Raw genomic sequence first — 13,339 nt, 5'->3', positions numbered from 1 at the left:
AAGGAGCAATAATAAATTAATGCTTCCAGAGCAACTTTCCAAGGAGAGAATTTTTCTCCCCTCTTTGTACTCCCTGCCTCAATTACTGCTCCAACTAAAAGTCCTTCTCCTGAGAGGGCTTTCCTGGAAAAACAACATGGGAGCATCCTGACTGCTTGGGATGTCCCAGGTCTGAAGGATGGAGATGCTCTATGTGCCCCCCCCCCCGTGGTCTGTGTTTGAAAACAGAAGGAAAACTTGAGATCTCTGCATGCACACACACACAGCTGCAAAATAAATGAAATAAATACAATAAATCCTTGATGAGTGAACAAAAAAGGCATTTCCTGAGAGAAATTAATTGTATTTCTCCATCTCATCTGGCAGAGGAGCTCCAAGCACTCTGTAAACACACACACACACACACACACACACACACACACACACACAGCCCCAGCACACACTCATTTCACGTGCAGAGCTGGGAAACATTGCATGGATAAAGCTGTGCCCATTACACCTGAGATGAATATGACACCCCCCAAATCCACAGCATAAACAAGAGCAAGTGATTCTCCCTGTCATTCAAATAAAATCAAAAAGCAGTGGGAAATCAGTTGGCAACAAGAAATAAAACCAGAGCAGCTAAAAAACCCCAGCAACCAGAGAGTATGGTCTTCCTCACTCTGAAAAAAGTTAAAGATACAGCTATCATCAGTAAAAAATTGAGAGGTTTGGCTAAGTCTAAAATGGCCCTTTTTTTTAAGCCTCAAAGTCTACTGAAATTATTATTTTCAGGACATTTCATTCATTCATTTCAATCACTTTTTCATTCATGCATTTACTGGCATTTTTGGTATTGAAATATTCACTGTTAACAAAGGTAGGAAGGTCAGGAGGGAAAGAGAAAAAACTCCAAGAAGAGTAAAACAGCCAATAAAATGATCTAATAATAAATAACTCCATGCTAGGGAGGATCACTTCTGTATGGAGGAATGGGGGCACACTGCCAAATTTGGAGCTGGGTGCCAGTTGCCGAGCCCTGAGGAGACAGGACCAGCATCTCCCCCCACCACGGGAGGTTTTCCATGGCACTGCTGGCACCCAGCCATGATGAATAAATCCAAGGGGAGAGGACAGATTTCATCAAGAAAATGGTCTGGGGTCTACGGTCCAGACACCAAACTAAAATAAGAGGTAAAAGTAGCCAAATTCCTTAAAGAGAGAAGAGGGAAGGTGACAGGCTACGGCGGGGAGAGAAAAAACTTGCTATGAAAATAAAAGAGAATAAATTCCTATTCTTCCAGGACAAAAAAAATATAAAAAAATCAGTAAATTAAAGCACATCAAAAGCCCAAATACAAAAAGAAAGCAACACAGGTTAAAAAGAAAAAAAAATAATACAAAGAACCTCAAATAAACAAATCAAAAGCAGAGTTGCCAAAACAGGCGCATCTGGATTTCAAAAGGGAATATTTTTAGATTAAAAATCTCAGGAATCATTGACCTGACAGGTAGGCACGAGTGATTAATTAGTTTATGTTTAGAGAGCTGCTTCCTGATGAAAAGCACTGTGTATTCCCGTGAGCTTTATTCCTGTGCCACACGCACAGACCAGCACCTGCTGGGTGGGTGCATTCCCAGCATCCGATGGAGGGACATGTGCCCCCACAGCAGTGACCTAAGCCCAGCTGGGGACCCTGTGGAGCCAGCCTGGTCTCGGTTGTTTGACTGAAATAAGGCATGGGAGTAAATAAATGGAAAGGCCAACGTGTCTAAGCAGGACTGATGCTGCCTATTTATCCCTGGAAAGCTGTGCTCAGCCGAGGAGAAGACAAAATGATTATTTAAAAGCTCCTTTTTTATCTTCCTGGTGTTGTTCCTGGCTCCAACACGCCTCCTGCCAGGATGCCCAGATTGCTGGGCTCCTTGGCAGCTCCAGCCCTCCAAACTGCCCCCTGTGATGGGATGTGGCTCTGCTGGCTGAAGGGCTCGGGGTGAGCAGCACCCAACCTGTATTGCCTGGGCAGCTGATGGTGAAAGAACCCTGCTCCCTCACCAAATTAAACCAGAATAAATTAAAGCAGAATGATCCCTGGTGGTCCAAGGGGCTACAGAAACGTAGGCATCCAGGCATTCCCAGGACTCGCCATTTGCTGCTCCTGATTAAAGAAAAGGGGAAGAAAAAAAGGAAAAAAAGGAAGAACAAGAAGAAAGAGAGCAACTGGCAGCTGGGGGGAGGAAAATTCATGCAAGACTTTCTGTCCTTGGCTGCTTTCCTGCTGGCTTGGCAGCTCCCAGAGCCACGGCACAAGCCACTAGATGGTGCTCGGCCCTTGCCCAGATCCCCCACTGATCAAAGATGGGTTTTTATATGTAAATATATACATACACACATACACAAATATATATATGTATGTTATATATATACACACATATATATGTGGGTGCATTTTAAAAGCAAACCCAAGCCATGTGCCTTGTCTCTGCCTGGTTGATCGTGGAGTGGAACCGAGGAGCATCTCTGTCACAGGGTCACCACCTCCCATGGCAGCAGCGGGAGCAGCTGGGGACCATCGAGCCACCAGCCTGCAGTCCGGTCATGGATGTCACCAGGGTCACAGAGACCTGTTCCAACAGCTGGGAAATGGCTCCCAGCTCACACACTCGCTCCTTCTCCCTCTTGAGGAAGGTATCACAGCCACGGGGTTCAGAGGACGTTGATAAGTCCTAGTACTGAGCTGGTGCTGTGGCTGCAGTGCAGGACACAGGGAAGTGGCAGCAGGACTGACCTCAGAGAAGCAGGTGAGAAGACAAAGACAAAAATAGCTTCCTGGCTCCTTGTCTGCCCTGCAGTTCAGGGACGCAGGATGGAAATTGCATCGAGTCACCAAAGCTTCCACATCCTCCAAGATGCTTCTCACCAACATCTCCAAGGAGCAGCTGCAGAGCAGCCAGCTCCATGCTCACATGAGTTGAGCAGCCAGCACTCCATATGTGTCTGTGTCTCCACACCACAGTACCTGTGTGGTGGGGGTGGTGGGGCAGCCACACAGTCTGAGGTACAGCCGGGGTGGGGGGCACAGGGCAGGAGAAACAGCCCTTGCCGGATGCCTTTGGAATGGACAGCACTCTGGGGATGGTCTGGGGTTGTGAAGACACCTAAGAAATCCACAAAGGAGGGTACCAAATTCCTCTGGTCCTCTATCCCACCCTCCCCTTCCTTATTTACTCCATTTTCCTGGCAGCATTTTCCCAGCAGCATTTTCCCAAAGGAATATGAAAAGTGCAGGAGTTGAGCACACAGCCACTTCTCTTCTCCAAGGCCATGCCAAAATGCTTCCACTTAGCAACTCTTTTCTCTCAACCCCTTCCAAACCCTCCAGATTAGAGGTGTGCAGGCAACACCAGAAGAACTACATTACAAGAAGAACTACATTACCAGAAGAACTACATTACATCCCCTCAACTTAAGGACCCTGACCACAGTAGGATAAACTGCCCCTTCTGGAAGAAAGGTGGAGCTTGAAAGTTTGAGCATCCTTTTCTGTTGTCTGCTGCTCAACCACACTCTCCTGCTAAGCTTCTGCCATCACTGTTGGGTCCTTAAGTTGAGGGGATGTGGGAAACAGGAGGCTGTCCCAGCCAGACTCCCAGCATGGGATATATACCCTCACAAGAGGCTGCAGGCTTTAGTGGTACCACACTCCCCACCACTTCTCATTCTCATGTCTCTCCTTGGGTGTGCTCATCCCAGTTAGGTGCCAACCAGGACTTCTGGGGTGGAAGCCAAAGACCAAGCAGGAGACACCAGAAGAGGTTAAGGCAAGGTGGAACAGTGGGAACAGCCTCTTCAGGGATGCAGTGGGAACATCTTGGAAGAAGAAAATACAGCGAATGCCAATCTAGGCTGCGACAAGGAAGGAAGAGGTTCCCCAGGGCTGGTGTGGCTGTTCTCCACTGACCTCAGCAGCCAGAAGCGTCGTCCCGTGAAATTCCTGTGACTGCCAGGTTAAGATTCCCGATAACAACATGAGCTGGCAGTTCCTCTGCAGCCCCATTTGCTGACACCCCCAGCCAAGGGCTGGACCCAGTAGCTAGGTGTTTAAACAAAGCCACCCTACCAAGAAACCTGCTGGGTGGCTTTAGGGAGTTTGGGAGGAGTGCTTGCCCTCCCACCCGAGCTCGGCTGCTTCTGAAGGAGTTTTCTCATGGTTGTTTCTGCCCATTCCCAACTTGCTGAATTGCCTTTCCAGGGGGACATTTTAAAGGAGAAGGAGATTTCAAGTAAATGATTGCAACTTATCAAAAATAATGTGCTACTTAGCATCGGAGACAAGCATCTTGGCAGGCAGAAATGGGAAGCAGTGCCGGAGCAGATGGGAGTAATTACGTTGTGATTTTCAGAAGGGTTTTCTTTCCTGCCTCCACTGTGCCTAAGATGTACCGTAGGGGAGGCAAGGGGTGGGGGTGGAAACAACCCACCCAAAAACAGAGTTTCAGGAGAGGCAGACAGACAATTCCCCTGTTGGGCTGAGCTGGCCCTTGGTGTGACCTTCCCATGGGGAAACCAGAGATGCCGGGCACTGGTGGAGCTGCTCTCACTGTAGGATGAGATGCCTCCTTCCCCACCAAGACACTCATCTGCCACCAATGACACCTAACCCGCACATCGAGGTGTAGCCCAAATCCTTTCCTGGACCGGGGGGTGCCCATGAGGGGTGGTGCAGCCAAGGAAGGCTTTGCAGCTCCTCCCTGGGAACCTCAAAACTCCTGCACAGACCCACACAGTGCCCAGCCTGGTTTCAAAGCACACCTGGAACATCAGCCCTCTTCCAACCTTTTGCAATTTAGCCACCATCACCAACATCACCTTGGGGAGATGCAGCTTCAGGAGTCACACAATCTCACTGGAAAATGTTGTTTTTGTTAAACATACGTTTTTACACCTCCAGGTCTAAAACAACAGCCAGCAAACACAGGGACAGCCACAATACCAGCAAATGTCCCTCCTAACAAAACCAGTAACTAACCAACTTCTTTTAAGCCCATCTCAATATTCCCTGGAGCCTGAGACTACATTTGTGAATGCTGAAGATCAACAGCCCTGAACTTGGGACAAGAATATTCCCGTTTGCCTCATGTTTGAGGACAGTTATATGTTCAGTGGCTTGCAGCAGGCTGGCTGCATCCTCCTTGTACTCATATGTGCAGCTGCAAGCAAGTCAGGAGAGTTGGGGTTTGCTTCCTTGATTGACTCATGATGCCATAGGCTTGAGCTGCTCTTCCCAAACTTTCTCTGTGCAGAAAAGGCCCCAGACTCCATGCACCTACCTAAAATCTTGGGGTTTTTTCCAATGTAAGCATGTTTGCAGCCTACTTTCTTTCGCAACAGTAAATCCCCCACACCCAAAAAAACTCAGTGTCTTTGATCTTATCACAGAATTCCAGAACAGTTTGGCTTGGAAGGGATCTTAAATATCATCTCATTCCAAGTCCATGCCACAAGGCAGGGACGCCTTCCACCAGACTAGGTTGCTCAAAGCCCTATCCAACCTGGCCTTGGACATTTCCAGGGATGGGGCAGCCACAGCTTCTCTGGGCAACCTGTGCCAGGGCCTCACAACCCTCACAGCTCTCCCATTAAATAAAAAGTTGCCTATTTGTCAAAATAAACCCTCAGAGCTTTGTGGAGGATGCTAAAGCACCTCTAGCTGAGTCTTCACACTGCCCACATGACAGAGCAACATAAATGCCTTCTTGGCAAAGCACACGATGTCCATCTTAAATGGGAATCACGGTCTTGGTAACCAAGGTGGAGCACTTCACTGTCAAGCAATCACAGGGATTTAAACCTTGTCTGGATATATTTACCACATCTACATAAAGCCACTGAGAAAAATCAACATCAAAACGCAAACACCTATTTCCAACATGAATAGAAGCTAGAATTTCTAAACACACTGACACATGCCCTTCCAGGGAGCAGAAATTAAGAGAAGCTCATGTTCTTTTCTTATAATTGACATTAAAAGTTCCCCTCCTCACTCCAACCTTTCCAGAACTTACAAATGGATGAACAGATTTTTGCTCAGATTTTCCAAAACAGGCTGCCGTGAGATGAGGCATGGAAAAATTCAGCTGGCAAAATGGCTTTTTGTGCATCTACTTATTTATTTATTTCCCTGAAAAAGGAGGAACTCTGTGAAACTGATGGGCCGTTTCTGCCACCAATTTTCACAGCCATAAAACAAACCCAAAATCCCAGCAACAAATCAAGAAAGAGGCTTGTACCCAAAAGCACTACAAAGCCACCCTGCACCACTGCGAACACACCTCATCTCCCAACACAGGAGTGTCCTTTAGGGCTCTTTGGAAACAGAGCACTCAAACTATTTTGTGAGAGATGCTTTTAAAGGTGGAGAAGCGTTCCTTGAGTCCATAAAACTGTGATAAGATACTCCCAGAGAGGTGGGAGCAAGTCACATCAGTTCAAAGCAATAGTCCATGTAGCTCCAGCCATGGCCAATGAGCCCAAATGGAGACCCAACAAAGGCCACAAGCAACAGCAGAAGCATCAGATGCTCAGGGCAGTGTCACTTCCCCCAGCTCCCTCCTACCCACCATTAGTTTGAGAACTTGCGTTGCAACCCAAATTCAGATCAATCAAAAATGCTTCCTAAATCAAAAATGAAACCTCCTCCCACTTCATGTTACCATTCCCCCCCTCTCTCTTTTTTTTCCTAATAAAAATTTGTGTCATTTTCAAACCAATCAAACTGCTTTAAAAAACAGTAACTTCCCATGTTTCTGGGGGGGAGGGTGTCCAAATTATTTGCTGAATCCAACACAAATTAAAAAAAAAAAAAAAAGAAACAACCTTAATTTTGGGGTGTGGGAAACAGGAGAAGGGAATTTATCACATGTCAAAAAGTTTCTCAGCTCCCAGCAGCAGCTCTCCATCACTTCAGGAGGATGCAGCTTGCATGTGCCACCGAAGCTGCAGAAGAGAAACACTTATTTCATAGCACTGGCAAAGAGTCTGCACCGTTTTTTTCCTAACCCCATCCCAAATGCCAAATGGGTTGCCATAGTGAGCGAGGATCTAGCCGCAAAATGATCAAAAGGTCTGGAAAATTATTACTAACACACTGGGGTGGAAAAGAATATCCCCCCCCAAACTGGACAACGATCTAAAATAGCCACAAAATTAAGGCACAATGTTGCTGTGACTACTGAAAACCAGATTCTCTGTGAAATGTGACTCCGTGGGGAAGCTGAATGAACACAGATGAGCTTGTCTTTCCAGTCCTTCCCTGTATTCTGCTCCTGCCGACCAGTTTAGCTCGTGGGTAGTAACTGAGTCTGGTAAGGAAACTTCTGACACTGGCCCCACATGCTCAGTTATTGCTACATCATTGTCACTGTGGATCAAATTTAAGTATTTTCTAATTTTCTCTTTCAAGTCCTGACCCCACAGGCCATGTTTCCTCATGGATGCTTCACTGTAGGCTGGTGGTCAACTCCCATCAGCTTCGGCAGCAAAACTCCCAGCTGTAATTTTCACACCTGAAATCTGGGGACAGGTAGCACTCAGAGCCAGAGCTGATTGAACCTCTTGCACCACACACAGATTGCCAAGCAGGTGGTAAGTGCTTGCAAAAATTAAAAACAAGGCAATCAAGGCCAACCATCCCCCCCCAGTGGACAAATGACCTCCTCCCTGCCCAGTCACAGCAGCTGCCAAGCCACCTCTGCCACGCCCATGGAGCAGCAGACCCTCACAGCTCCACCTAATCAGGCAAATCAGCCTCATCTCGCTCAGTAACACTCTGCAACCAACCCATCACACCAGGGCTGAACTCTGGGCACCGAGGGCTCAACCCTGTCCTGTTGGCATTCTGCCCTTGGAAGAGCATGGATAAGTGTTTGCCCGCACACAGGTCCCCTTCTCATCCCACTGAGCATCCCTGAAACAGGCCAATGCTGGGGAGTGATGCTGAAGCTGGCTAGAGCAATCCCACACTCAGCTTATCTCACAAAGCAGTTTTCCCTTTCCTAAACAGGGCAGGATTAGCAGGCTCGAGTTACAGCCATGAAGTGGAATCAATCCCTTATCTGCACAGGCAAACCCAGCACGTCTCAAATTCTCCAGCCACACCGACCACACTGTAAGGGAGACATTGTGCACGGCCACCCAGCCTCCCCCATCCCACCCTCCTCTAACCCACCAGGACCAACTTCCAGCTGCTCAGAGCAGGAGTGGCAGGAGTTAAAGGAAAGCAGAGTGAGATTCAGTGCTGCTCTGCTGCTGGGTCAGATTTGAGCAGAAGATGTGACTCGGATGACTGACCACAGGCTGGCCTGGCCAGGGGAGGACCATATACCATGGAGAAAAGCCTCAGTGCCTTCAAGACCTCCTGTGCCAGGATTTCACCTTTTCCTGGTGGAGTTTGGCTGATGGATCCAAGCTGCCCCTGCACCACCAAGAGCACAAATGGTCACTGAGAGACAGAGTAAGCCATTGTCCCCACCCCAGGAGATGGCTCGGACCTGGCGCTTGTCACGCCTGGAGACACATCCCAGCCTGGAGCACGGAGTGGACTTGGGGCTCCCTAAGCCCTACAGGAACAAATCAGAAAACAAAAGATGGGACTGCTCCCAGGTCAGGTCCAGCCATAAACCCCCTTTCTGAACGCCAGTTGGGCTAGGATCTGCGTGATGCTTTGCATATGAATTCTCTTTGCTGAAAAGAAGTGGGTTCTTTGAATGAGCTGAATCTGTTAATGAGAAGCCGGGGCCTCCAGAGCTCCTCTGAGGACAAGGGTCCCAGTTTGACCACTCCCCCCCACCTCCCCCATCCCCCCCTTCCCCTGGGCCAAGCCCTGAAACCCGAGAACAAACAAAGAGAGGTTTTCCCCCAGAAGGAAGCTGCCTTTCCAGCCTGCTCCCCTCTCCAAAGGTCATCTCCCCTGGACACACTGCCTCTGCGAATGGCTGCTCAATGCACAAAGTGGCTGGGGCATGAAAGTCATAAGTGAAAAAAGACTGGCAGGAACCCAAGCTGAAAAGCTGCATTTCAGATTCTCTTCTCCTGCCATCCTTCAAAAAAGATGACCTCCGAGACTCTGTCCAAGGAAAGCTGGCTTGGAGCTCATTAGATGGCAATGTCCCACTCAAGTCTCGGGTTTGCTAAATACTCTGAAGGTATCCACTGCCCATCACACATCTGTGAGTGCTGCTGCTCTGTAGCCAAGTTGATGGCCTTGCCATGGGCTAGACTTGGGGTCTTGTGCAATATAGGAGAGATTTTCCAGGTCTCAGAGCCAAGCCATCACAGAGAATACACTGTTTTTTCCCTCCCTTTCTCTCTGACAAAGTGGGCAGCACAGAAGGACAGACATCTTTACAAAAGCTGGGACACACATGGAACTGCTCCCACTGCAAAGTGTCCTGGGGCCATGTCCTCTCTCTCCACTGCCAAGGGACCTCCCCATCTCCTGCTTATGGGCACGGTCTCTGCCCAGAACCACCTTCCCATTTCCAGCAGCAAAATCCTGATGCAGCCCAAGAGCTGAGCGTGGCCCTTGTCAATCTTCTGATCACTTGAAGGCAGCCTGGGGGCTTGGAGAAGGTGGGTGCAGGAACAGTATATCATTTTTTTGGTGCATACAGACAAGAGAGAAGCAAAAGAGAAGCAAGGAGGAACTATGAAGCAAGGATTCTCCACTCATAAGAAATAGGCTTTGCAGTAGGAAACTTACTGCCCTGGCAAAGGGGAGACTGTAGCCACTGCTGAGTACAAAGTGCTACCATCGGTGACCATCTCCCTCTGAGGTCAGCCATGGCCCAGAGTCTGCCTTATGGAGGTTGGACTCTGCTCTTCCCTGAGACAGTCTCCTGTTCCAGAAGCATTAGAAACCATCCCTCCACACATCCATGTCTCCCCAGCCACGATAGCAGGCAATTAAAAACCTTTTCAAAGACAAATCTGAAAGTAAGTTGTATGCCTATGAGGACAGGTCAAGCTTAAAGCACAAGAAGAAAGCACAACCAGGGGTATTGGAAATCCCACCCCAGCTCCTGTAGTGTAATGCAGCCACCATTTAGATGCAACACATCAGCCTCTAGACAATTTCAGGCATCTACTTTCAGTGTTACAGATGTCAGTTAAGGCAGGACCAGAGTCAGCCTCCCCAGAGCCTGGATGCATGTCACCCCTGTGCTTTTGAAGTACCACAACTCTCCAGAATTAAATGTTCCTGTAAATCCTTGCAGACTTATGCAGAAGTCACCATCCCTGGAGGTATTAAAAGACATGTAGATCTGGCACTTAAGGACATGGTTTAGTGGCAGAGTTGGCAGTGCTGGGCTAATGGCTGGATTTGATCTTAAAGGTCTTTTCCAACCTAAATGATTCTATGATTCTAGGTCTTTCTCTCTATGCCATACAGAAATCTCCTCAAAAACTACCTGAATGCTCCTCTTCCATTCGCTTAGCTTGTCCAACTCACAACACCACAGAGAGGTCAGGTTTGCCCAAGCCTAGACAGCCCATCAAGCTCCCAGGGCTAAGACATGCTATCCTGAACACAACTTTGCTGCGATACAATGATCCCAGGCAAACAAACGAGCACATTTTCTGCACGATGCTCAGTCCCTCGCACCACCGCGCCGACCTGCTGAGCCTGGCGTCAAACGCGGTCCTCGAGCGCGCCAGACAAAGCCCGACTCTTTGAAAGGCAACAGCCGGTCGGCAGCGTTTTAAGGCCAGAAAACAGCTCTGAACGTTCAGTTCCTTCTTTAAATAGAGGCCCCTTCTGTAAACGATCTGTTTGGACAGGAGGGAGAGTGCTGCAAGAGTCCAAGCGCTTGTGAAATAGGATCGGATGCCTTCACTCCCGCTCCATTCAAAACATGTGGGGGGAAGAAAGAAACCCAAAACTGGTAAGGCAAGATGGGAGGAAAGAGCCCCCGCACCTCCGCGCTGCTGGAAGGGTGCGAGACACCAGAGAAAATGGGAACAATAATTAAAAAGGATCAATTAGTGACATTTCTGTTTCGAGGTGCCTGTGTGTGTTTAATTATATTCCATGCAAGAGGCTGTTGACGCAGATTTCCGTGCTGCGGGGTGGTGGTGTAACGGGATCCGGCTCTGCCTTCTACCTCAGACAACCCCACTCAGGGCTTTACCACCAAGCTCACCCACCTCCAGGGTTTGGCAGTGCCCTGGGGCAGAGGGGGGTTGACACCCAGCCCGACAGCACACCAGCCAGACAGACGGACGCACAGCTCCCCCTGCTCCTGCAAGAGAGGCCCCCATCAGAACCAGAGAGGAGATTAAAAAGGGAGCAAAAAAAAAGAAAAAAAAAAAAAAAAATCTTTGCCCGACTCCGGCTGCGTCCCAGATCAAAGATCATCTCCAGCGAGGCCATCTGGTCCTTGTAAATGTAAAACCAAATTGAAAGCCCTGCCCTCACCTCCTCCGACTCCCTCGGCAATATTGCTTTTACCGGCCGGGGATGGGGAAGGAGCTCGCAGAAGGCATCTGTATGTAATATAGAGCCCCCGTGCAGCTGGGCTGGAGGCTTGCAACCCCCCTTCTTGTTAATCACAAAGCAGAGGTAAATGTTTTCTTTGGATCTCTAGGGGCCCTGTTATTCCCAGGGCCTTCAGGAAGAGTCCATGGCAGCAACCCTGGGATGGAGGAGTGCTGCCCTGCATTCCCATCGCTCCTCTCTGTCTGCAGACCAGGTTGTTGCCCCTGTAAACAGGGACACACTGGGAGGAAAGATGTCCCCACCATCCCAGCAGTGTCCCCACCACCACAAAAGCCATGCAGCAGCACCCTCCTTCCCCAGCCCGATCAGGCTTCTCCTACCACCGCTCCTGGCCTGCGATGCAAAAGGGGATGCAGAGCCCAATAAATAAACAGAGAAAGAGGAGGACTGAGCTGAGAGCTTTCAAAAAGGGGACACACTGCATCTGAGCCAAAAATGACTTGTGAAAAACCCCACCACTGCCAACCCAAATACTCCAGGCTTGACTTGAAAGGCAAGCGGGATCCGCTATCGAGAGGAGAAAGCTACACCGGAGACGTCGCAGGAGAAGAAGAGGCAGCTTGAGGAATTCTTACCCATCAAGCTTTATTGTGTTATTCCAACTAAGCACAGACAAAAAGACAAATCTCAGCTCCCTACTTTCATTTATAATTGAACCCAGTCCAGAAGGATGGAGCAAGTACCATCTGTAATGCAGAGTGCATTAGCAGCCGGCAGAATGAAATATTCAAATTACTGTAGGCTACCTCGCATTTCAATGACAGGGTTACAAAAACCTGACTTGTAAGTGGAGATTGGACTGGAAGAACAGAAAGTTTGTTTCTCCAGTGCATGAATTAACCTAACAAAATGTTACTTTCAGGGAAAAAAAAAGCATTTGCCTGGGTAATTCTGCAACATATCCCAACAGGCTCACGAGAAAAAAAAAATATTATTCTGTTTAGCTATCCTAATTGATATATTGCCCAGGGAGAGGAAAAAACTCAGGGAAAAAAGGGCAATGCTTTTCATTTTGGCTGAAGACACTGAATAAATAAGACTTAGGTGTGCACAACCCTTACCAGCACATACAGGTCCCGCACGCAGGGATGTGTGGCAGCAGGAATGTGCATCCATGGGCTGTGTCAGGGCAGTACCTGCACCGGCCATAGGCTTTCGATGTGTCGTAAAATTTGAGTATGCAAATCAGCCCTTGATTTTCGTGCTTGTGCCTGTGCCGGGATCCATTCTTTTTGATATCGTTAATCAGGGCTGCCGAAAAGCCTGACACAGTAAGTGGCTGTAGCCCCTAGCAGTAGTCAAGATAGAGTGACAGGCTCCATTTAAGATGTCACAGCATATAATAAAGTGTAAAACTATACTTAAAATAAACGAGATAGAAACAATAAACTTGACTCCGGCTTTGAACTTTCTGGGAGAGCAGCAGGGAGATGTGAGCACACACGTGTGCAAGCAGGCACAGGGCTGGGGTGGCTGGAGAGGACGGTCCCACACCAGCCTGCTGCCCAGGTGAGAGCAAGGAGGGGTGCCCCCCATGTCCTCTGAAGGATCAGAGCTCCTCAGCAACCCTACGATAACAACCAGTCTGCACGTGGGACATCTCTGGTGCTTCTGGATATGGATGTTAAGGAGCAGGAAGAAGACAGGAAGTCATAACTGGGATCTGCCAGGGAATGAGGGGACAGCCAGGCCATAATGGGCATGTGACTCTATCAAGGACACCACTGAAGGGGCTGAGTTTTGCTTCGAGCAGCTTCACAGAGAAGAAGGGATTTACACGCCGCAGGTGTCACCTTCAA

General features: G+C 48.7%; 1 protein-coding gene across 3 annotated transcripts in view; it reads right to left on the bottom strand.

Annotated features, from left to right (window-relative positions):
- PBX1 (PBX homeobox 1) overlaps positions 1-13,339 on the bottom strand; it is a 131,448-nt gene that overhangs the window by 27,635 nt on the left and 90,474 nt on the right. The window lies entirely within an intron of this gene.

The sequence above is a fragment of the Corapipo altera genome, unplaced genomic scaffold (genome assembly GCF_003945725.1).
Source record: "Corapipo altera isolate COAL_440 unplaced genomic scaffold, ASM394572v1 79, whole genome shotgun sequence".
Lineage (NCBI taxonomy): Eukaryota > Metazoa > Chordata > Aves > Passeriformes > Pipridae > Corapipo > Corapipo altera.
Note: the sequence above shows the minus strand (reverse complement) of the source record. Positions and strands in the feature narration are given on the sequence as shown.